The sequence below is a fragment of the Lolium perenne genome, chromosome 4 (genome assembly GCF_019359855.2).
Source record: "Lolium perenne isolate Kyuss_39 chromosome 4, Kyuss_2.0, whole genome shotgun sequence".
Classification (NCBI taxonomy): Eukaryota; Viridiplantae; Streptophyta; class Magnoliopsida; order Poales; family Poaceae; genus Lolium; species Lolium perenne.
In genome coordinates this window covers 29,499,659-29,521,853 of record NC_067247.2, presented here as the reverse complement: position 1 = coordinate 29,521,853, position 22,195 = coordinate 29,499,659, and the positions used below count along the sequence as shown (strand labels likewise).

The following is a 22,195-nucleotide window of genomic DNA, read 5'->3' as shown; positions in this document are numbered from 1 at the left end:
ATCATAGCAATAGTTAACTTCATAATCTACAAGAGATCATAATCATAGCCTATGCCAAGTACTAACACGGATGCACACACTGTCACCATTACACCGTGCAGGAGGAATAAAACTACTTTAATAACATCACTAGAGTAGCACATAGATAAATTGTGATACAAAACACATTGCAATCATAAAGAGATATAAATAAGCACTTCACTATGCCATTCATAACAGTGAATAAGTATTCTGTGAAATATAGCCTAAGAGACCCACACGGTGCACACACTGTCACCTTTACACACGTGGGACAAGGAGTCTCCGGAGATCACATAAGTAAAACCCACTTGACTAGCATAATGACATCTAGATTACAAGCATCATCATATGAATCTCAATCATGTAAGGCAGCTCATGAGATTATTGTATTGAAGTACATAGGAGAGAGATGAACCACATAGCTACCGGTACAGCCCCGAGCCTCGATGGAGAACTACTCCCTCCTCATGGGAGACAACAGCGTTGATGAAGATGGCGGTGGTGTCGACGGAGAAGCCTTCCGGGGGCACTTCCCCGTCCCGGCGGCGTGCCGGAACAGAGACTCCTGTCCCCCAGATCTTGGCTTCGCGATGGCGGTGGCTCTGGAAGGTTTCTCGTACCGTGGCTTTTTCGTATCGAGGTTTTAGGTCGAGGGGCTTTATATAGGCGAAGAGGCGGCGTCAGAAGGTCAACGGGGCGACGACACTATAGGGGGGCGCGGGCCACCCCCAGGCCGCACCGGCCTATGGTCTGGTGGGCCTGTGGCCCCCCTCTGACGACTCTCGGGTGTTCTGGATGCTTCCGGGGATTCTAAGATCTTTGGCGTTGATTTCGTCCGATTTCGAGAATATTTCCTTACTAGGATTTCTGAAACCAAAAACAGCAGAAAACAGGAACTGGCCCTTCGGCATCTTGTCAATAGGTTAGTTCCGGAAAACGCATAAATATGACATAAAGTGTGCATAAAACATGTAGATATCATCAACAATGTGGCATGGAACATAAGAAATTATCGATACGTCGGAGACGTATCAGCGGCGAATGAGATTGCCAATCTCAAAGAGGAGCTTGATGATGAACGAAATCTTCGCATGTCTCTTGAATCTAGTGTCATCGTGCTTGAAGACAAGAACGAAGCTATTGTTTCTCGACTCACCAAGGATCGAGACCATGCTCTTGAGTTGATTGGTGACCTCAAAAAGAAGATGCTCTCTCTTGAGGAAGCCAACAAATGGAAACATGATGAAGACCCCAATCCTTGTCATGATGAGCTTGTGGATCAAGTTACTTCCTTGAGGAGGCACAATGCTCTTCTCTTGGAAGTCAATGCTCTTCAAGAATAAGCCTTGGATGAATATTACTGCTTGTTCAAAGAGAAGACCTCATGTTGCAACCATGAAGAAGAAATTGCCGCTCTTGAGATCACCAAGGCCAAGCTATTGAGTTTGAGTAGCAAGCAAGAAGATTCTTTGGTAGAATGTCTCCGCATGAGCAAGGAGAAGGACACGTGTTGTGATCATGAGGAGGAAATAGCCGCCTTGAAGAGAAGGGAAGCCAAGCTCATGGAAGTCAATTCCATGCAAGAGGAAACATTGAAGGAGTAATTTCCTTTGAGCAAGGACCGTGCATGTTGCACTCATGAAAGCGACATTGCCAAGATGGAGAATGACAAGCGCATGCTCATGAAGATGAACGCTCTCCAAGAAGAAGCTTTGATGGAACACTTCCGGGTGAACAAGGCAAAGGAAGTTCAAGTGTTTGATATATGCCATCCTCACCCGGAGCATGAAGATGAAGTCAATCGCTTGAAGGCCAAAGTTGATAAACTCCAAGTTCAAGCCAAGTACTTGGAAGGAATCATTGAAGCTAAAGATGGAGCCAAAAAGGGCTCGTGCAATGAAGGAGGAGTGGCTACCAAGCCAAAGAGGAAGAGGAAGAAGAGGACCAAGAAGAAGAAGAACAAGGAGATAATGGAGACCAACCTTGAAGAGAGCAATGCTAGCTCAAGAAGGGATGGAGTACCCAACTCCACCTCGACGGGTTTCGCCGGCTCTAACAACCCTTCTCATGTTCTTTTTGTTGATTACTATGGACATATTCGTGCTCGCTTTATTGGTCCTCAAAAGGACAATGTTGATTGGACTATTTGGGTTCCCAAACCCCTTGTTACTAACATGCTAGGACCCATTGAAAAATGGGTACCTAAATCCAAGACTTGATTCCTTGTAGGACTATGCTTCCGGTGGCGCTAAATGGGTGGTTGATAATGGAGCCACAAGTCATATGACCGGAAGCAAGGATATTGTTGTCGACCTCGAGCCTTCTCTCTCTACCGTATCATATGGCGACAACACGTGCTCTAAGGTATTGGGTCTTGGCAAGGTGGTGGTAACACCCGACATCTCACTTGTGAATGTCCTCCTTGTCGAGACCCTTGGTTACAATTTACTTTCCGTTCATCAAATTGCTCGTATGGGTCTATGCACATTCTTTGATGAACATATGGTGGTCCTCTTGTGGAGCAAGACACTCAATATAGCTTTTGTTGGATATGTAGAGAACGGTTTGTATGTTGTCGATTTCTCCGGAAAGACAACATCTTCCGCTCTTTGCCTATTCGCCAAAGGTGACAAGGGAAGGTTATGGCATCGCCGACTAGCCCATTGATACGTCTCCAACGTATCAATAATTTCTTATGTTCCATGCTACTTTTATGATGATACTCACATGTTTTATACATACTTTATGTCATATTTATGCATTTTCCGGCACTAACCTATTAACAAGATGCCGAAGAGCTACTTACTGTTTTCTGCAGTTTCTGGTTTCAGAAATCCTAGTAAGGAAATATTCTCGGAATTGGACGAAATCAACGCCCAGGGTCTTATTTTTCCACGAAGCTTCCAGAAGACCGAGGGGGATACGAAGTGGGGCGACGAGGAGCCGCCACACTAGGGCCGCGCGGCCTAGGGGGGGCCGCGCCGCCCTAGCGTGTGGGGCCCCCGTCAGCCCCCCGACTCTGCTCTTCCGCCTATAAAAAGTCTTCATCAAGATAACCCCAGTACCGAGAGCCACGATACGGAAAACCTTCCAGAGATGCCGCCGCCGCCAATCCCATCTCGGGGGATTCAGGAGATCGCCTCTGGCACCCTGCCGGAGAGGGGAATCATCTCCCGGAGGACTCTTCATCACCATGATCGCCTCCGGATTGATGTGTGAGTAGTTCACCCCTGGACTATGGGTCCATAGCAGTAGCTAGATGGTCGTCTTCTCCTCATGTGCTATCATTGTCGGATCTTGTGAGCTGCCTAACATGATCAAGATCGTCTATTTGTAATGCTACATGTTGCGTTTGTTGGGATCCGATGAATATGGAATACTATGTTATGTTGATTATCAATCTATCATAAATGTGTTGTTTATGATCTTGCATGCTCTCCGTTGCTAGTAGAGGCTCTGGCCAAGTCGTTACTTGTAACTCCAAGAGGGAGTATTTATGCTCGATAGTGGGTTCATGCCTCCATTAAATCTGGGACAGTGACAGAAAGTTCTAAGGTTGTGGATGTGCTGTTGCCACTAGGGATAAAACATCAATGCTTTGTCTAAGGATATTTGTGTTGATTACATTACGCACCATACTTAATGCAATTGTCTGTTGTTTGCAACTTAATACTGGAAGGGGTGCGGATGCTAACCTGAAGGTGGACTTTTTAGGCATAGATGCATGCTGGATAGCAGTCTATGTACTTTGTCGTAATGCCCAATTAAATCTCACACTAATCATCATAATATGTATGTGCATTGTCATGCCATTGATGCTAGCACGCAGTCGAAGTGCCCGTTGGGAACCCCAAGAGGAAGGTGTGATGCATACAGCGGCAAGTTTTCCCTCAGTAAGAAACCAAGGTTTATCGAACCAGTAGGAGCCAAGAAGCACGTTGAAGGTTGATGGTGGCGGAGTGTAGTGCGGCGCAACACCAGGGATTCCGGCGCCAACGTGGAATCTGCACAACACAACCAAAGTACTTTGTCCCAACGTAACAGTGAGGTTGTCAATCTCACCGGCTTGCTGTAACAAAGGCTTAGATGTATAGTGTGGATGATGATGTTTGTAGAGAACAGTAGAATGAGTATTGCAGTAGATTGTATTCGATGTAAAAGAACGGACCGGGGTCCACAGTTCACTAGAGGTGTCTCTCCCATAAGAATAAGCATGTTGGGTGAACAAATTACAGTTGGGCAATTGACAAATAGAGAGGGCATGACCATGCACATACATGTTATGATGAGTAGTGTGAGATTTAATTGGGCATTACAACAAAGTACATAGACCGCTATCCAGCATGCATCTATGCCTAAAAAGTCCACCTTCAGGTTATCATCCGAACCCCCTCCAGTATTAAGTTACAAACAACAGACAATTGCATTAAGTATGGTGCGTAATGTAATCAATAAATATATCCTTAGACATAGCATTGATGTTTTATCCCTAGTGGCAATAGCACATCCACAACCTTAGAACTTTCTGTCACTGTCCCAGATTTAATGGAGGCATGAACCCACTATCGAGCATAAATACTCCCTCTTGGAGTTACAAGCAAAAACTTGGCCAGAGCCTCTACTAGCAACGGAGAGCATGCAAGATCATAAACAACACATAGATGATAGATTGATAATCAACATAACATAACATTCACTATTCATCGGATCCCAACAAACACAACATATAGTATTACAGATAGATGATCTTGATCATGTTAGGCAGCTCACAAGATCCAACAATGATAACACAATTAGGAGAAGACGACCATCTAGCTACTGCTATGGACCCATAGTCCAGGGGTGAACTACTCACACATCACTCCGGAGGCGACCATGGCGGTGTAGAGTCCTCCGGGAGATGATTCCCCTCTCCGGCAGGGTGCCGGAGACGATCTCCTGAATCCCCCGAGATGGGATTGGCGGCGGCGTCTCTGGAAGGTTTTCCGTATAGTGGCTCTCGGTACTGGAACTATTATCAACGAAGGCTTAAGTAGGCGGAAGGGTAGGTCAGGGGGCGACGCGAGGGGCCCACACAACAGGCCGGCGCCGCCAGGGCTTGGGCCGCGCCGCCCTAGCGTGTCGCCGCCTCGTCGCCCCACTTCGTATCTCCCCCGGTGTTCTGGAAGCTTCGTGGAAAAATAAGATCCTGGGCGTTGATTTCGTCCAATTCTGAGAATATTTCCTTACTAGGATTTCTGAAACCAAAAACAGCAGAAAACAGCAACTGGCTCTTCGGCATCTCGTTAATAGGTTAGTGCCGGAAAATGCATAAATATGACATAAAGTATGTATAAAACTTGTAGGTATCATCAATAAAGTAGCATGTAACATAAGAAATTATCGATACGTTGGAGACGTATCAGCATCCCCAAGCTTAGTTCCTACTCGTCCCGAGTAGGTAAACGATAACAAAGATAATTTCTGAAGTGTCATGCCATCATAATCTTGATCAATACTATTGTAAGCATATGTAACGAATGCAGCGATCCAAAGCAATGGTAAAGACAATGAGTAAACAACTGAATCATATAGCAAAGACTTTTCATGAATAGTACTTTCAAGACAAGCATCAATAAGTCTTGCATAAGAGTTAACTCATAAAGCAATAAATTCATAGTAAAGGTATTGAAGCAACACAAAGGAAGATTAAGTTTCAGCGGTTGCTTTCAACTTGTAACATGTATATCTCATGGATAGTTGTCAACATAAAGTAATATGATGAATGCAAATATGCAAGTATGTAAGAATCAATGCACAGTTAACACAAGTGTTTGCTTCTTGAGATGGGAGGAAATAGGTAAACTAACTCAACATAGAAGTAAAAGAATGGCCCTTCGCAGAGGGAAGCATCGATTGCTATATTTGTTCTAGAGCTTTTATTTTGAAAACAAGAAACAATTTTGTCAACGGTAGTAATAAAGCATATGTGTTATGTAAATTATATCCTACAAGTTGCAAGCCTCATGCATAGTATACCAATAGTGCCCGCACCTTGTCCTAATTAGCTCGGATTACCTGGATTATCACCGCAATACATATGTTTTAACCAAGTATCACAAAGAGAAAGCTCGCATTGGATTTCTCGCTTTTGATTATTCTCAACTTAGACATCCATACCGGGACAACATAGACAACAGATAATGGACTCCTCTTTAATGCATAAGCATTTAGCAACAATTAATATTCTCATAAGAGATTGAGGATTATTGTCCAAAACTGAAACTTCCACCATGGATCATGGCTTTAGTTAGCGGACCAATGTTCTTCTCTAACAATATGCATGCTCAAACCATTCAACTCATGGTAAATCGCCCTTACTTCAGACAAGACGAACATGCATAGCAACTCACATGATATTCAACAAAGGTAGTTGATGGCGTCCCCAGGAACATGGTTATCGCACAACAAGCAACTTAATAAGAAATAAAATACATAAGTACATATTCAATACCACAATAGTTTTTAGGCTATTTGTCCCATGAGCTATATATTGCAAAGACAAAGGATAGAAATTTAAAGGTAGCACTCAAGCAATTTACTTTGGAATGGCGGAGAAATACCATGTAGTAGGTAGGTATGGTGGACACAAATGGCATAGTTATTGGCTCAAGGATTTGGATGCACGAGAAGTAATCCCTCTCAATACAAGGCTTAGGCTAGCAAGGTTATTTGAAGCAAACACAAGTATGAACCGGTACAGCAAGACTCACATAAAAACATATTGCAAGCATTATAAGACTCTACACTGTCATCCTTGCTGCTCGAACCCGTACTAGAAAATATCTAGACTTTAGAGAGACCAATCATGTAAACCAAATTTCAACAAGCTCTATGTATTTCTTCACTAATAGGTGCAAAGTATATGATGCAAGAGCTTAAACATGATCTATAACAATTGCCAAGTATCAAATTATTCAAGACATTCTACCAATTACTACATGTAGCATTTCCCGTTTCCAACCATATAACAATTAACGAAGCAGTTTCAACCTTCGCCATGAACATTATGAGTAAAGCCTAAGGACATATTTGTCCATATGCAACAGCGGAGCGTGTCTCTCTCCCACACAATGAATGCTAGGATCCATTTTATTCAAACAAAACAAAAACAAAAACAAATAGACGCTCCAAGCAAAGCACATAAGATGTGACGGAATAAAAATATAGTTTCACTAGAGGAACCTGATAATGTTGTCGATGAAGAAGGGGATGCCTTGGGCATCCCCAAGCTTAGATGCTTGAGTCTTCTTGAAATATGCAGGGATGAACCACCGGGGCATCCCCAAGCTTAGAGCTTTCACTCTCCTTGATCATATTGTATCATCCTCCTCTCTTGATCCTTGAAAACTTCCTCCACACCAAACTCAAAACAACTCATTAGAGGGTTAGTGCATAATCAAAATTCACATGTTCAGAGGTGACATAATCATTCTTAACACTTCTGGACATTGCACAAAGCTACTGAAAGTTAATGGAACAAAGAAATCCATCAAGCATAGCAAAACAGGCAATGTGAAATAAAAGGCAGAATCTGTCAAAACAGAACAGTCCATAAAGACGAATTTCTAAGAGGCACCAGACTTGCTCAAATGAAAATTATCAAACTGAATGAAAGTTGCGTACATATCTGAGGATCACTCACGTAAATTGGCAGAATTTTCTGAGTTACCTACAGAGAATTCAGCCCAGATTCGTGACAGCAAGAAATCTGTTTCTGCGCAGTAATCCAAATCTAGTATGAACCTTACTATCAAAGAATTTACTTGGCACAACAATGCAACAAAATTAAGATAAGGAGAGGTTGCTACAGTAGTAACAATTTCCAAGACTCAAATATAAAACAAAAGTACAGTATTAAAATCATGGGTTGTCTCCCATAAGCGCTTTTTTCTTTAACGCCTTTCAGCTAGGTGCAGAAAGTGTGTATCAAGTATTATCAAGAGATGAAGTATCAACATCATAATTTGTTCTAATGATAGAATCAAAAGGTAACTTCATTCTCTTTCTAGGGAAGTGTTCCATACCTTTCTTGAGAGGAAATTGATATTGATATTACCTTCCTTCATATCAATAATAGCACCAACAGTTCAAAGAAAAGGTCTTCCCAATATAATGGGACAAGATGCATTGCATTCAATATCCAAGACAACAAAATCAACGGGGACAAGGTTATTGTTAACCGTAATGTGAACATTATCAACCCTTCCCAAAGGTTTCTTTGTAGAATTATCAGCAAGATTAACATCCAAATAACAATTTTTCAATGGTGGCAAGTCAAGCATATTATAGATTTTCCTAGGCATCACGGAAATACTTGCACCAAGATCACATAAAGCATTACAATCAAAATCATTGACCTTCATCTTAATGATGTGCGCCCAACCATCCTCTAACTTCCTAGGAATAGAAGTTTCAAGATTTAATTTCTCTTCTCTAGCTTTTATGAGAGCATTTGTAATATGTTTTGTAAAGGCCAAATTTATAGCACTAGCATTAGGACTCTTAGCAAGTTTTTGTAAGAACTTTATAACTTCAGAGATGTGACAATCATCAAAATCTAAACCATTATGATCTAAAGCAATGGGATCATTATCCCCAACATTAGAGAAAATTTCAGCAGTTTTATCAGAGGCAGTTTCAGCAGCTTTAGCAGTTTTAGCAGTTTCAGGCAGTTTTTCACGCTTTGCATTAGAAGTGGAAACATTGCCAACACCAATTATTTTACCATTGATAGTAGGAGGTGCAACAACATGTGAAGCATTAGCATTACTAGTGGTGGTAATAGTCCAAACTTTAGCTACATTGTTATCTTTAGCATTTTCTTCTTTCTCCCACCTAGCACGCAATTCGGCCATCAATCTTATATTCTCATTAATTCTAACTTGGATGGAGTTTGCTGTAGCAAATGACTTAATATCTTTATTTTCATTAGGCATAACTTTCGATTTCAAAAGATCAACATCAGCAGCAAGACTATCGACTTTAGAAGCAAGTATATCAATTTTCCCAAGCTTTTCTTCAACAGATTTGTTAAAAGCAGTTTGTGTACTAATAAATTCTTTAAGCATGACTTCAAGTCCAGGGGGTGTATTCCTATTTTTGTTGTAAGAATTCCCATAAGAATTACCATAACCGTTACCATTATTATAAGGATATGGCCTATAGTTGTTACTAGAATTGTTCCGATAAGCATTGTTGTTGAAATTATTATTTTTAATGAAGTTCACATCAACATGTTCTTCTTGGGCAACCAATGAAGCTAAAGGAACATTATTAGGATCAATATTTGTCCTACCATTCACTTGCATAGACATAATAGCATCAATCTTATCACTCAAGGAAGAGGTTTCTTCGACAGAATTTACCTTCTTACCTTGTGGAGCTCTTTCCGTGTGCCATTCAGAGTAATTAATCATCATGTTATCAAGAAGCTTTGTTGCGTCGCTAGAGTGACGGACATAAAGGTACCTCCAGCAGCTGAATCCAATAAGTTCCGCGAAGAAAAATTCAGTCCTGCATAAAAGGTTTGGATGATCATCCAAGTAGTCAGTCCATGGGTTGGGCAATTTTTAACCAAAGATTTCATTCTTTCCCATGCTTGGGCAACATGATCATTATCCAATTGTTTAAAATTCATTATGCTACTTCTCAAAGATATAATTTTAGCAGGAGGATAATATCTACCAATAAAAGCATCCTTGCATTTAGTCCATGAATCAATACTATTCTTAGGCAGAGGTAGCAACCAATCTTTAGCTCTTCCTCTTAATGAGAAAGGAAACAATTTTAATTTTATAATGTCACCATCTACATCCTTATACTTTTTCATTTCACATAGTTCAACAAAATTATTGAGATGGGCAGCAGCATCATCAGAACTAACACCAGAAAATTGCTCTCTCATAACAAGATTCAGTAAAGCAGGTTTAATTTCAAAGAATTCTGCTGTAGTAGCAGGTGGAGCAATAGGTGTGCATAAGAAATCATTATTATTTGTGGTTGTGAAGTCACACAACTTAGTATTTTCAGGAGTACCCATTTTAGCAACACTAAATAAAGCAAACTAGATAAAGTAAACGCAAGTAACTAATTTTTTTGTGTTTTTAATATGGAGATTGCAAACAAGACAGTAAATAAAGTAAAGCTAGCAACTAATTTTTTTGTGTTTTGATATAATGCAGCAAACAAAGTAGTAAATAAAAGTAAAGCAAGACAAAAACAAAGTAAAGAGATTGGAAGTGGAGACTCCCCTTGCAGCGTGTCTTGATCTCCCCGGCAACGGCGCCAGAAAATGTCTTGATGCTAGCACGCAGTCGACGTGCCCGTTGGGAACCCCAAGAGGAAGGTGTGATGCGTACAGCGGCAAGTTTTCCCTCAGTAAGAAACCAAGGTTTATCGAACCAGTAGGAGCCAAGAAGCACGTTGAAGGTTGATGGCGGCGGAGTGTAGTGCGGCGCAACACCAGGGATTCCGGCGCCAACGTGGAACCTGCACAACACAACCAAAGTACTTTGTCCCAACGTAACAGTGAGGTTGTCAATCTCACCGGCTTGCTGTAACAAAGGATTAGATGTATAGTGTGGATGATGATGTTTGCAGAGAACAGTAGAACGAGTATTGCAGTAGATTGTATTCGATGTAAAAGAACGGACCGGGGTCCACAGTTCACTAGAGGTGTCTCTCCCATAAGAATAAGCATGTTGGGTGAACAAATTACAGTTGGGAAATTGACAAATAGAGAGGGCATGACCATGCACATACATGTTATGATGAGTAGTGTGAGATTTAATTGGGCATTACGACAAAGTACATAGACCGCTATCCAGCATGCATCTATGCCTAAAAAGTCCACCTTCAGGTTATCATCCGAACCCCCTCCAGTATTAAGTTGCAAACAACAGACAATTGCATTAAGTATGGTGCGTAATGTAATCAATAAACATATCCTTAGACATAGCATTGATGTTTTATCCCTAGTGGCAACATCACATCCACAACCTTAGAACTTTCTGTCACTGTCCCAGATTTAATGGAGGCATGAACCCACTATCGAGCATAAATACTCCCTCTTGGAGTTACAAGCAAACACTTGGCCAGAGCCTCTACTAGCAACGGAGAGCATGCAAGATCATAAACAACACACAGATGATAGATTGATAATCAACATAACATAGCATTCACTATTCATAGGATCCCAACAAACACAACATATAGTATTACAGATAGATGATCTTGATCATGTTAGGCAGCTCACAAGATCCAACAATGATAGCACAATTAGGAGAACACGGCCATCTAGCTACTGCTATGGACCCATAGTCCAGGGGTGAACTACTCACACATCACTCCGGAGGCGACCATGGCGGTGTAGAGTCCTCCGGGAGATGATTCCCCTCTCCGGTATGGTGCCGGAGGCGATCTCCTGAATCCCCCGAGATGGGATTAGCGGCGGCGGCGTCTCTGGAAGGTTTTCCGTATCGTGGCTCTCGGTACTGGAACTATTATCGACGAAGGCTTAAGTAGGCGGAAGGGTAGGTCAGGGGCGACGCGAGGGGCCCACACAACAGGCCGGCGCGGCCAGGGCTTGGGTCGCGCCGCCCTAGCGTGTCGCCGCCTCGTCGCCCCACTTCGTATCTCCCCCGGTATTCTGGAAGCTTCGTGGAAAAATAAGATCCTGGGCGTTGATTTCGTCCAATTCCGAGAATATTTTCTTACTAGGATTTCTGAAACCAAAAACAGCAGAAAACAGCAAATGGCTCTTCGGCATCTCGTTAATAGGTTAGTGCCGGAAAATGCATAAATATGACATAAAGTATGTATAAAACATGTAGGTATCATCAATAAAGTAGCATGGAACATAAGAAATTATCGATACGTTGGAGACGTATCAGCCATCTCTATTTGTCAATTTCCCAACTGTAATTTGTTCACCCAACATGCTATTTCTTATCGGAGAGACACCACTAGTGAATTGTGGACTCCGGTCCATTCTTTACATCGAATACAATCTACTGCAATACTCGTTCTTACTGTTCTCTGCAAACATCATCATCCATACTGTACATCTAATCCTTTGTTACAGCAAGCCGGTGAGATTGACAACCTCACTGTTAAGTTGGGGCAAAGTATTTTGGTTGTGTTGTGCAGGTTCCACGTTGGCGCCGGAATCCCTGGTGTTGCGCCGCACTACAGTCTGCCACCATCAACCTTCAACGTGCTTCTTGACTCCTACTGGTTCGATAACCTTGGTTTCTTTCTGAGGGAAAACTCGCCGCTGTACGCATCACAGCTTCCTCTTGGGGTTCCCAACGGACGTGTGCTTTACCATCACAAGCAGCGCTTTTTCTAGCGCCGTTGCCGGGGAGATCAAGACACGCTGCAAGGGGAGTCTCCACTTCCAATCTCTTTACTTTGTTTTTGTCTTGCTTTACTTTATTTACTACTTTGTTTGCTACATTATATCAAAATACAAAAAAATTAGTTACTTGCTTTACTTTATTTACTATCTTGTTTGCGTTCCCTATATTAAAAACACAAAAAAATTAGTTACTTGCTTTTACTTTATTTAGTTTGCTTTATTTACTATTGCTAAAATGGGTACTCCTGAAAATACTAAGTTGTGTGACTTCACAAGCACAAATAATAATGATTTCTTATGCACACCTATTGCTCCACCTGCTACTATAGCAGAATTTTTTGAAATTAAACCTGCTTTACTGAATCTTGTTATGAGAGAGCAATTTTCTGGTGTTAGTTCTGATGATGCTGCTGCCCATCTTAATAATTTTGTTGAACTATGTGAAATGCAAAAATATAAGGATGTAGATGGTGACATTATAAAATTAAAATTGTTTCCTTTCACCTTAAGAGGAAGAGCTAAAGATTGATTGCTATCTTTGCCTAAGAATAGTATTGATTTATGGACTAAATGTAAGGATGCTTTCATTGGTAGATATTATCCTCCTGCTAAAATTATATCTTTGAGAAGTAGCATAATGAATTTTAAGCAATTGGATAATGAGCATGTTGCCCAAGCATGGGAAAGAATGAAATCTTTGGTTAAAAATTGCCCAACCCATGGACTGACTACTTGGATGATCATCCAAACCTTTTATGTAGGACTGAATTTTTCTTCACGGAACCTATTGGATTCAGCTGTTGGAGGTACTTTTATGTCCATCACTCTAGGCGCCGCAACAAAGCTTCTTGATGATATGATGATTAATTACTCTGAATGGCACACGGAAAGAGCTCCACAAGGTAAGAAGGTAAATTCTGTCGAAGAAACCTCCTCCTTGAGTGATAAGATTGATGCTATTATGTCTATGCTTGTGAATGGTAGGACAAATGTTGATCCTAATAATGTTCTGTTAGCTTCATTGGTTGCTCAAGAAGAACATGTTGATGTGAACTTCATTAAAAATAATAATTTCAACAACAATGCTTATCGGAACAATTCTAGTGACAACTATAGGCCATATCCTTCTAATAATAGTAATGGTTATGGTAATTCTTATGGGAATTCTTACAACAATAATAGAAATGTACCCTCTGGTCTTGAAGCCATGCTTAAAGAATTTATTAGTACACAAATTGCTTTTAACAAATCTGTTGAAGAAAAGCTTGGTAAAATTGATATTCTTGCTTCTAAAGTTGATAGTCTTGCTGCTGATGTTGATCTTTTAAAATCAAAAGTTATGCCTAATGAAGATAAAGATATTAAGTCATTTTCTACAGCAAACGCCATCCAAGTTAGAATTAATGAGAATATTAGATTGATGGCCGAATTGCGTGCTAGTTGGGAAAGAGAAGAAAATGCTAAAGAGAATAATGTAGCTAAAGTTTGGACTATTACCACCACTAGCAATGCTAATGCTTCACATGTTGCTACACCTCCTACTATCAATGGTAAAATAATTGGTGTTGGCAATGTTTCTACTCCTAATACAAAGCGTGCAAAACTGCTTGAAATTTCTAAAACTGCTGAAACTGCTTGTGATAAAACTGCTGAAAATTTTCAAAATATTGGGTACAATGATCCCATTGCTTTAGATCATAATGGTTTAGATTTTGATGATTGTCACATCTCTGAAGTTATTAAGTTCTTACAAAAACTTGCTAAAAGTCCCAATGCTAGTGCTATAAATTTGGCCTTTACAAAACATATTACAAATGCTCTCATAAAAGCTAGATAAGAGAAGCTAAAACTTGAAACTTCTATTCCTAGGAAGTTAGAAGATGGTTGGGAGCCCATCATTAAGATGAAGGTCAATGATTTTGATTGTAATGCTTTATGTTACCTTGGTGCAAGTATTTCCGTTATGCCTAGGAAAATCTATGATATGCTTGACTTGCCACCATTGAAAAATTGTTATTTGGATGTTAATCTTGCTGATAACTCTACAAAGAAACCTTTGGGGAGGATTGATAATGTTCGCATTACGGTTAACAATAACCTTGTCCCCGTTGATTTTGTTGTCTTGGATATTGAATTCAATGCATCTTGTCCCATTATATTGGGAAGACCTTTTCTTCGAACTGTTGGTGCTATTATTGATATGAAGGAAGGCAATATTAAATATCAATTTCCTCTCAAGAAAGGTATGGAACACTTCCCTAGAAAGAGAATGAAGTTACCTTTTGATTTTATCATTAGAACAAATTATGATGTTGATGCTTCGTCTCTTGATAATACTTGATTCACACTTTCTGCGCCTAGCCGAAAGGCGTTAAAGAAAAACGCTTATGGGAGACAACCCATGATTTTACTTCTGCACATTTATTTTATATTTGAGTCTTGGAAGTTGTTACTACTGTAGCAACCTCTCCTTATCTTAATTTTGTTGCATTGTTGTGCCAAGTAAAGTCTTTGATAGTAAGGTTCATACTAGATTTGGATTACTGCGCAGAAACAGATTTCTTGCTGGCACGAATTTGAGTAGTATTCTCTGTAGGTAACTCAGAAAAATCTGCCAAATTACGTGAGTAATCCTCAGATATGTACGCAACTTTCATTCAATTTGAACATTTTCATTTGAGCAAGTTAAGTGCCCCAGAAAAAATCGTCTTTACAGACTGTTCTGTTTTTGACAGATTCTGCCTTTTATTTTGCATTGCCTGTTTTGCTATGTTTGATGGATTTCTTTATAACTACTATATTAAACCTTAACAACTTCGTTTTTTCTCAGATTTTTGAATTTTTTTTGGGATTAACACCCAGCTGACACGTGTGTTTCCTGGTTAGATTGATCTTCGTTGATTCTTTCCTGGTACAGTTCGGTGCTATGTAGTATTATTGTTGTTGACTTCAATTTTTTTTCCTACACACTTTCTTCATTTTCCTTTGCTGGTGGAGCTGCGTTGGTGTCCATAGCTATGATGCTGCTGGGATAGTGGCGGGCCCTTGTGGGAATTCTAAACAAAGCGGTGCTAGATCTAGAAAAATCGAGTAGCTCTACATTGATTGGTGTCATGATGCATGTATCCTCCCTAGACACGTACCACTCGCCTCTCTCCAACATCTTTTCCGGTTCTGGTTTATTTCCCTGGCCTCACCTATTCTCTCATCTCTGATCTACTCCTATGGAGCCGCAGTCGCCGCCAACGTTGTCTCCGTAGCTGCCGCCCTCTTCTAGCCATCAGCGCGGCACACGCCCCTCTCCCTACCAAGGTCGCCGGCAGCGCGGAGAAGAAGCTCCTCTCCTTTCTAAGCCGGTTGGAAGAGAGGAGGAGGAGCTGGACGCGGCCCTCTGCCTCAGGAGTCGGATGGCGGCGTGGAGGAGCTGGACGTCCTCCTCTCTTGGATGGCGGCGCGGGAAGGAGCCTCCTCTCCCTCGATCTGCACCTCCGCCGGTCTCCCATGGGAGCTTCTCTCCCTGGCCAAGGTCTTCCTCCATGAGAGAGCCGCCGGAGGAGGCCAAGATGCCGCCGGGCCTGCCCCTCCGCTCTTCCCTCCCCTCTCCTCGCCATACATGTTCGCGCCGATGGGCGTAGACCAGTCAGCGACGGCGCCCCCTTCTCTCTCCCCTGCTTGGTGGTGGACGGCAGCGGCGCGGTCGTGGGAGCTGGCCGTCGACGGGGAAGTCTTCGTGGAGGTGGCACCTCCTCCACTGTCTATGTACCGAACCTGTATCCAATATGATGCGCCTCTTTTGCAAATTTTAATTGTCGTATCTCAAATTGTATGTCAGAGGAGGAACAAGGCCAGGATATGGAGGTGGCGATTGAGCACTCAGGCACCATCCTTGGGCTCGGTACAGACTTCGCTCGGCCGCTACGAAGTCGCAGTCGCAGCCAACGCCGCCGGTCTCTCCTCCGCGCGCGGAGCGTGTTCCAAAACCTGAAGATCAGAGCACCCCGAGCGGCACTTGCGGCAGGCCCGGTGTTGCCTGTTTGCAGCTGCTTACCATAACTACGCAGCCTGTGCCTACTTACTCCATACGCGGGGCGCACGCATTGGCAGTTGGGTATCTTTCATGGTGAGTTTTCTGATTTTGCTGCTGACGGGCGACTCCCTGATCCGCTCATGTATTCCAGCCATTGACAACCTTTTCAATATGTGTGATGGTTTCTTGGATAGCTCCATGTCAGTTAATATTTCTTCCATGATTTTTCTAAATTTGTTCTGCAGTGGCGTTCTCCCAAGCACCAGGAGGCCATTGGGCTGCGCAACGGTTGCGGTCGGCGCCGAATTGTTTGCACACTTGGCCTCCTACTGGCATCAAGCGCACCTGGATTTAAATTTTAACTCCGTCTCGACAGGTGACCTGTTGGATATGACAATGGTGCATGTGTTCCTTTGCTTTTCGTCTCTATTTTTTTGGGCTTCCAATTAATTTAAGTGGGTTGTCTTTGTTGTTCTGTCTAGGTGATCCCGGTGCTACTAATTCCACTGATCCCTCTTTGACTATATCCATTGGCTCTGTTTATCCTCCATTTTTAGGGTGTTCTTTTTCAGATGATGGCAGGTACCTTCTCTTCCATGTCCTTTCGATTGTCATTTTGGTTGTGCCTAAACAAGTAAAGACTTGTTCAATAGTGAGTGGGGGTTTCCATTTTATGTTCACTTCTCTTTCATTGGTTTTTATCTTACAAATGGGGCTATTAATCCTAGGTGAGCACATACACCATATATTGTTGTTGTGTACTATGTCATAGTGTAATAACATTTGATTACCATGTATGGGCAGACATGTTTATTCAGAAAGATAAATGAGGTGACATACAAGAAATTGGATTTGATAGAATAACAAAGAGCAAACTCAAAATTGTTTCTCCCCACACTTATTGAGAAATATTGTTACCAGGTTCCAAAACAGTTGGTAGTAGAATGGTAGGCCATTGAGGCTGTGAAGTTGTGAAAGCACTTAAAGTTGAATGTAGGAGGATTGATTCGGCACACCAACGGAGAATAAAACTAAGTAATTTCTCCGAGCATGTAATATTGAGTGATAAAATTAAAAACATGGTTATGCCTCAGCTCTTTCTTTAACTAGATTATAGTCATGGCCCTACTAATTCTCGCCATCTTCAAGTGTAAATGCGTCATATCAAAAAGTTCAATTTTCAATGGGCGCTCTTAGTTTTCCATACATTGTCAAAAACGGAGATAAAGTATCATAGTTCCTTATACAATGCAGCCAGGTGATTTGCTCTGTCGGGTTCCTCCCTGGCCAGTCAACAGCGAGGAGGGGACCACCCAGGCTTCGTGTTCCCCCTTCAGCTATTTGCGTTAAACGGTCTCCTCTTTTTTAGGCTACCCGTACTGCCCCCCTCTTCTGATTTGCCTTCCTAGGTATTTACTCTCTGTGTCATCCTCAGCTGCCAATCTTGCAAGGTGTCATTGTATGCCAATAGGAACCCCTTCTAGAGGATGAGGTAGATCCTCCATCGTGCACGACTTATTTCCTTTCTTCTTACTGAATCCCTATTTTTTCGATCTAATCATCAGCCTATGCCTTGGCCTAGGTTGCTCCTTTCCCCAACATCTATTTTAATTGACCAATTTATATTTGATTTTTCCATTATTGGAGCTGCATTTGGTAACCATTGTTCCTGTCCACCATTACCGAACATATTTTCTTGCAGGTGCAATAGAAGAGCAGCCATGCAGACATCTTTGGTGAAGGATGTGTTACCTCAAGGATTTCAATGGAAGATCACTTTGCATGCCATCTCAAATCTGGGAACATAGGGTTGGCCAAAATTTGTTTGAGCTGGACTTCATTTTGGTTGACCAAGAGGTACCTTCTAAATATTCAGGTACTTTATATTCATTTATTATCACTCATAAACACAATACATGCAATTAACTTGAGTTATTTAACCCCTTATCTGTCAGTATCACTATATTATGAAAAACAGTCTGTGGACACTTTTTTTTTTGACATCAAGCATGCATGTACATAATACTGATGTATGCTGCTAATCTACTTAAGTGGATAACTTTTCGACTTCTACTTATCTGCTTTGCTTATGAACTGAACTTGCCTACTTCACAAGCAAGCCAACCAAAGGAGGATGAGTTACTTAACCCCTTATCTGTCAGTATCACTATATTATGAAAAACAGTCTGTGGACACTTATGTTTTTTTTTAATCAAGCATGCATGTACATCTACTTACAACGCTTATATTTTCAAGTGACCGACTTTCTGCAATATAGTCAAGGAATGCTAAATTCCCATCTGTTTTATGAGCATGTATCAATGCATAATCATTAGCCGTGTTGTTTTGTGCGTACACTATACTGTACTGCAGAAAGTAGAAGTTTTACAAGAAGCGACAGTTGTATCATCGATCGTCAGCATCACAAGATGCCTGTGGTATTTTTGGTGGTGTTGATGAGTTATTGGCACTAATAAGAAAGAAAGGGATTGAGATGTATTCTATTATTTGGCAAGTGTTGCGACTAAACAGGTCAAAGATGAGTTTCAGCCACTTACTCTCTTTGTTGAACACGTGACAGAGATGAGCAAATCAAAGGAAACGATGCAGCTCAGAAGATCTAGGTCAGTACCTGTTAGACTGAGAGGCAGCCTTGATTTTGATTTCTAATTCCAGTCTAATTGTACGACTATGTAGATATTGGTTCCTCTTTAGCATGAAGATCTTTTATAATATTGGAATTGGAGAGCACAGACGCCTTTAATTGATCTTTTAATAATATTTGGCCAAAATTGATTCTAGGTGATCTTATTTTCATAATTTGTTCCTTTACGAATTATCGATTGATGTATATGTACTTCATCTAACTAGCTGTGGTGCTCACTATTTGTTTTTGGATTTTCTTATGGCAAACCATTAGCTGATATATTTAAGGTTCCATTTTTCGCGGAGTCTTTTGAATATATGTGGAAGTTCTTGGTTACACACATAATGGAACTTTGCTTTCAATCTCTTTTAAGGCCTCCGGTTAGAATATATGTGCAAGTTCTTTTGGGTCACTTTTTCAATAATATTTTGCACCTAATGACATATCTTAGATTGTGAAACAAGTAGTGGTTTCTGAAAATGAAGTGGATAGTCCAATCCTTTTTTCAATTGTAGACATGTGTAATGCCAACTTTGCAATATTATATATCTAACCCGGAGTAACTGGTTCTTTTTGCAAATATATATAGCAGCGCAAATTAGGCTCGAGATGTTCTTCTTATTTGACAAGTGTGTGCAAAATCAATTTAGGTTGAGAGAGGCTTCGACTAGATACAGATGTACCCACCCTTCGAATATTTTCAGATACTTAAGTGTAATTTAAGTTAGGTTTAGCTTTGCTATCCGCTGACAAACTGATGTCACACGGGAAAGGAACTTGCAATATTAATTGGAAAAAACGATTCTCTCCTAAGAGTTGTGCAAATAAATTATGTATTTTATCGCTGGCCTCACTATACGGGTTGCCTCTCCTCGCCCAAAACTGCAACATACTGCTACTAGGAAAAGGAGAAGCCAAAGAATGCATCTCCAACTCTGCAGATACTAACATCTACAAACACAATCATCTGCCCTTTGTGAGACACATCGATCTATGTAAAGATGTCACACACACAAAAAAACAAATCTGCTGTATAAAACCAGAACAAACACAATTCTAAAAAGAAAGAAAAAATACTAAAATCTGCAGGTATTTAACACCGCCAAGAATTACCATCGTCCAGCCACCACATGGCGCGGCGTGCCGCCGCGCCCTTCTTTGCTAGTTCCATTAACTTTCAGTAGCTTTGTGCAATGTCCAGAAGTGTTAAGAATGATTATGTCACCTCTAAACATGTGAATTTTTGATGATGCACTAACCCTCTAATGAGTTTGTTTTGAGTTTGGTGTGGAGGAAGTTTTCAAGGATCAAGAGAGGAGGATGATACAATATGATCAAGGAGAGTGAAAGCTCTAAGCTTGGGGATGCCCCCGTGGTTCACCCCTGCATATTTCAAGAAGACTTAAGCATCTAAGCTTGGGGATGCCCAAGGCATCCCCTTCTTCATCGGCAAATTATCAGGTTCCTCTAGTGAAACTATATTTTTATTCCGTCACATCTTATGTGCTTTACTTGGAGCGTCTATATGTTTTTGTTTTTGTTTTGTTTGAATAAATTGGATCCTAACATTCATTGTGTGAGAGAGAGACACGCTCCGCTGTTGCATATGAACACATATGTTCTTAGCTTTATTCTTAATATTCATGGCGAAGGTTGAAACTTCTTCGTTAATTGTTATATGGTTGGAAACAGAAAATGCTACATGTGGTAATTGGTATAATGTCTTGAATAATTTGATACTTGGCAATTGTTGTGCTCATATAGATCATGTTTAAGCTCTTGCATCATATACTTTGCACCTATTAGTGAAGAAATACTGTAGAGCTTGTTGACATTTGGTTTGCATGATTGGTCTCTCTAAAGTCTAGATATTTTCTGGTAAGGGTTTGATCAACAAGGAGGATAGTGTAGAGTCTTATAATGCTTGCAATATGTTCTTATGTGAGTTTTGTTGTACCGGTTCATACTTGTGTTTGCTTCAAATAACCTTGCTAGCCTAAGCCTTTTATTGAGAGGGAATACTCCTCGTGCATCCAAAGTCCTTGAGCCAAAAACTATGCCATTTGTGTCCACCATACCTACCTACTGCATGGTATTTCTCTGCCATTCCAAAGTAAATTGCTTGAGTGCTACCTTTAAACAATTCAAAATTTATCATCCCTTATTTGTGTCAATGTTTTATAGCTCATGAGGAAGTATATGGTGTTTATCTTTCAATCTTGTTGGGGAACTTTCACCAATGGACTAGTGGCTTCATCCGCTTATCCAATAATTTTGCAAAAAGAGCTGGCAATGGGGTTCCCAGCCCCAATTAATTAACCTTCATAATTTTACAAAAAAATAGACACTCCTCCATGGTATGTGAAAGGTTGGACGACACCCGAGGATTCGGTTAGCCATGGCTTGAGAAAGCAAAGGTGGGGAGGAGTGTCATCTGAATAAAACTAAAATAAAAAGGCACTCCTTCATGGTATGAGATTGTTGGCAGGCACCCGAGGATTCGGTTAGCCATGGTTTGTGAAAGCAAAGGTTGGAAGGAGTGCCACCCAAAAATAAAAAATTTCATGGGAGCCGCTCTTTGAAAGTATTTCTGGCAAGGGGGTTAGAGTGCCCACTACCATTCGTTGACAACAACAAACACCTCTCAAAACTTTACTTTTATGCTCTTTCTATGTTTTCAAAATAAAAGCTCTAGCACAAATATAGCAATCCATGCTTCCCTCTGCGAAGGGCCATTCTTCTACTTTTATGTTGAGTCAGTTTACCTACTTCCTTCTATCTTAGAAGCAAACACTTGTGTTAACTGTGCATTGATTCTTACATACTTGCATATTTGCATTCATCATATTACTTTGCATTGACAACTATCCATGAGATATACATGTTACAAGTTGAAAGCAACCGCTGAAACTTAAATCTTCCTTTGTGTTGCTTCAATGCCTTTACTTTGAATCTACTGCTTTATGAGTTAACTCTTATGCAAGACTTATTGATGCTTGTCTTGAAAGTACTATTCATGAAAAGTCTTTGTTATATGGTTCAGTTGTTTAACCATTGTCTTTACCATTGCTTTGGATCGCTGCATTCATTACATATGCTT

General features: G+C 41.0%; 1 long non-coding RNA gene across 1 annotated transcript; it reads left to right on the top strand.

Moving 5' to 3' along the window:
* The first annotated feature begins 16,272 nt into the window (after nt 1-16,272).
* LOC127346656 (uncharacterized) lies at nt 16,273-19,251 on the top strand. Its single transcript, XR_011744302.1, has 4 exons — nt 16,273-16,541; nt 16,694-16,824; nt 16,931-17,030; nt 18,151-19,251. It is a non-coding gene; the product is annotated as an uncharacterized lncRNA (long non-coding RNA).
* Nucleotides 19,252-22,195: the final 2,944 nt, after the last annotated feature.